The sequence below is a fragment of the Neovison vison genome, chromosome 8 (genome assembly GCF_020171115.1).
Source record: "Neovison vison isolate M4711 chromosome 8, ASM_NN_V1, whole genome shotgun sequence".
NCBI lineage: Eukaryota > Metazoa > Chordata > Mammalia > Carnivora > Mustelidae > Neogale > Neogale vison.
In genome coordinates this window covers 92,025,592-92,029,860 of record NC_058098.1, presented here as the reverse complement: position 1 = coordinate 92,029,860, position 4,269 = coordinate 92,025,592, and positions in this window count along the sequence as shown.

The following is a 4,269-nucleotide window of genomic DNA, read 5'->3' as shown; positions in this document are numbered from 1 at the left end:
TTTTCAGGGAGGAACTCGGAGACTACAGAGATATCTATCCTTTTACTCATCAAATTTTCTAAGCATTGTTTATAAAAATAAGTACAATGAACTCATATTTTATTCAATGGGTTATAACATGTTACTATCATTATTTAATTTGCAAATTATTCCAAATGTAGTCAATGGGATTCCCTTCAGCTGGCTTCTGGTTTTTTGTTTTGTTTTGTTTTGTGACAGCTTTATTGAGATATAATTCACATACCATACAGTTCACCTATTTGAAGTATATAATTTAGGTGCCTCGTTAGTGCAGTAGGTAGCGTGTCAGTCTCATAAAGTATATAATTTAACAGTTTTTAGGATGCTCACAGAGTTGTGCAACCATGCCCACAATCAAATTTAGAACATTTTCATCATTACAGTGAGAAGCTTTTAGCTATTCTACTCAATCCTCCCATGCTTCCAGGCCCTGGACAATTATAATTATTTTTTAAATTTAAAAAATCTTTTTTTTTTTTAAAGGAAATCTTTTATTTATTTATTTATTTATTTGACAGACAGAGATCACAAGAAGGCAGAGAGGCAGAGAGAGAGGAGGAAGCAGGATCCCTGCTGAGCAGAGAGCCCGATGCGGGACTCGATGCTGGGACCCCGAGATCATGACCCGAGCCGAAGGCAGCGGCTTAACCCACCGAGCCACCCAGGCACCCCTAAATTTAAAAAATCTTATTTATTTATTTATTTGGCAGACAGAGATCACAAGTAGACAGAGAGGCTGGCAGAGAGAGGGGGAAGCAGGCTCCCTGCTGAGCAGAGAGCCTGACGTGGGGCTCATTCCTAGGACCCTGAGATCATGAACTGAGCCAAAGGCAGAGGCTTAACCCACTGAGCCACCCAGGCACCCCAAGCCCTGGGCAATTATTAATCTACTTTCTGTGTCTGTAGCTTTACCTATCTCTCCTGGACATTTCATACAAGTGGAATTGTATAATGTGTGGTCTTTTGTGACCAGCTTTTTGCATTTCTCATCATGTTTTCAAGATTCATCCACCTTTTAGCGTGTAGTGTACCGTCCTTTATTCCTTACTAATGCCAAATAATGCTCCACTATATGGTTGTCACATTTTATCCACTCATCAGTCGATGGACATTTGGGTTGTTTCCACTGTTTTACTATTATTAATAATGCTGTTGTGAATGTTCTCGTAAAAGTTCCTGTGTGATCACGTTTTCTTTTCTCTTGGCTAAATACCTAGGAGTGGAATTGCTGGGTTGAAGAGTTAACTCTGTGTTTAACTATCTGAGAAACTGCCACACTGTTTTCCAAAATGGCTGCACCATTTTACGTTCCTACCAGCAACATGAGAGGGCTCCAGTTTTCCCTACATTTTTTTTAAAAAGATTATTTATTTATTTATTTGACAGAGAGAGAGAGAGAGAGATCACAGGTAGGTAGAGAGGCAGGCAGAGAGAGAGAGAGAGGGAAACAGGCTCCCCGCTGAGCAGAGAGCCCCATGTGGGACTCGATCCCAGGACCCTGAGATCATGACCTGAGCCAAAGGCAGCGGCTTAACCCACTGAGCCACCCAGGCGCCCCATCCCCTACATTTTTGTTGTTACATGTTATTACCTGTCTTTTTGATCACAGCCATCCTAGTAGGTGTGATGTGGTATCTTATTATGGCTTTGACTTGCATTTCTCTGATGATTAATGATGTTGACTGTCTTTATGTGTCTGTTGGCCATCTGTATATCTTTTGAGAAATGTCTACTCAGATTCTTTGACCATTTTTAATTGGGTTACTTGTCATTATATATTGAGTTGGAAGGATTGTTTGTATATTCTAGGTACAAGTCTCTTATCAGATATATGATTTGCAAATAAATCTCCTATTTGTGGATTGTCTTGTCACTTTCCTGAGAGTGTTCTTCAAAGTACAAAAATATTTACTTCTGATGAAGTCCAGTTATCTATGTCTTTGGTTGCTTATATTTTTGGCATTATATCTAAGAAACCATTGCCAAATCAAAGATCATGAAGACCAGGGAATCAGAGACAAGGGTTTGGGAAGAAAGAAGGCATCACTGAGAGGGGCTCTTGGTTTTAGAAATATGAAAAAGCATTGCAGGTCTAGTTAGGCAGTGAGGACTGTGCCTGGGAGCAGAGCTGAGCACAGAGGAGTAGTTGACCATCCTGGCCAAGACATGACAAACAGTGGGGGAAGAGGCCACAAGCTTCCAGAAACTGCCCTATAGATTCCATCAGTTTCAGAGTCAGAGGCTTTGGAGGGAGGCACAGGGAGCTGTGGGTCCCCTGATGGGAGTAAGAAGTGTTCTTCTTTTTCTTCTTCTTCTTTTTTTAAAGATTTTATTTATTTATTTGACAAACAGAGATCACAAGTAGGCAGAGAGGCAGGCAGAGAGAGGAAGGAAACAGGCTCCCTGATAAGCAGAGAGCCCTGACGAGGGGCTTGATCCCAGGACCCTCAGATCATGACCTGAACTGAAGGCAGAGGTTTTAACGCACAGAGCCACCCAGGTGCCCCAGAAGTGTTATGTTCTTATAGGAACAGTCACTGCCCCCATCACTGTCCTGGAGTGTAGAGGTGGACAAGCGGACATCTGCCTGATTCACAGTCTGAGTTTCTACACTCCATGGGGACTAGCAGGATGCAGTTTTCTGCCATGTATAGCTTGAGTAGGTTGGGCATTATACAAGGTCACCTGGCCTAGAAGGCAAATGGGGACTGAAAACCAGCCTGAGCTAATTTTCACAAGGGTGCTGCGTGGGTTAGAGGTGGACCAGCCTTTGAGCCACAAGGGAGAAGAGAGTGCCCAGGGCTCCCTGGCCTTAGGCTCACTAAGGAAACTGTCCAGTGGAGGGTCCCCAGGACCCTTCTCTCGCCAGCCATCTCTTCCTGCATAGGACATGTTTTCCTTGCCAGTAGTCCCTCAGGGCTCTGCAGCCCCTCTAGGGAGATCCTACTCCATGTCCCTTTGGGCTGAGACTAAGTGGGGCTGTGCAGTGAACAGAAGAGTAGAATTTTCACAGGCTGCAGGTTGAGGTAAGGGCTGAGATTCCAGCTGTGTTTTGGGGAGAGAGTTGAGTAGGGCTAATCATATATACCAACATCAGGCAGGAGCTAGAAAGAGGTGGTGTTCCCTCCTCTTCTTTTCCGATCTACAGACTCAGTGATAGACACAAGCACAAACAAGAGTCGGGCAGAGTCTGAGACACAGAGGTGGGTGGAGACTCAGACAAAGCACTCTGGGGAGGACTAAACACCCCCTGAGGGCTAGGTGGACCAGGGGGGTTCAGGGAGGGAGCAGCCCATCCTTCCACACAGCAGAGAGGTTAGGCTGCTAGGACACAGCAAAGCCCTTGGGTTCCATGGGGCTGGAGTCTGCGGATCTGAGCAAATGATTTGGACTGAGATCTGAGCAGGGGCTCTGTAGGACCCCGTGTGGACCCTTTGGGATCTCATCTCAACTCAGCACCTTGGCTTCTCCCTGGCTCCCTGAGCAGGTTTTGTTTGTTTGTTTGTTTGTTTGTTTTTTAATCAGGGCTGGTGCTGTGCATGGTAATACCAAGTTGACTGACCCACACTATGTACCCAGGGGAGCTCACCGAGTCAGGCCATGTGGTGGGTGGGTGGGGGGGCTCCTGGGGAAGGACAGAGATGCACAGACAGGCAACAATGTTGTACGAAGAAAAGCGCTGATAAGGGTTAACATTTATTACGCACTTACTTGTGTGCTTGCGAGCTCCATAATGACCCAGTGAAGTGGGGTCTACTACCCCCACTTAATAGGTAGGAAAGCCAGGGCTCAGGCCAGATAAGGTGCCTAAAATCAGAGAAAACGGTGAGGCTGAAAGTCTTTCAGTCTCAGGCCGAAGCCTGTTTCCTCAGCCCCTTGCCACACCACGCTGACGGTGGTGGGGAGCATGTAAGCGCTCAGTCCGGGGTGGCGGGGACGGCGGGGGTCGTTTAAAGAGTAAACATGCTCTTTACTGCCACGTCCTATCCTTCCGCTAATTTTACCCGGAGAAGCTGGGCGCTTCTCTTCTCTTCCTCGCCGTCCCCAGTGAGGTGCCAGCCCACCCTCCAGCCACGACATCTTTAGCTCCCGGCCACAAGCAGGGAGGCGTCCTCGTGTCGCCCCCTGCTGGTTGCGAGCTTAAGAGACGAGGGGGTTTCGCCCCGCGCCGACGACCCTGCGCATGCGCGCTGGGCGAGGGCGCCGGCCCTCCTGGTTCTCCCAGCCTCCCCGAGCCGGATGCTGAAC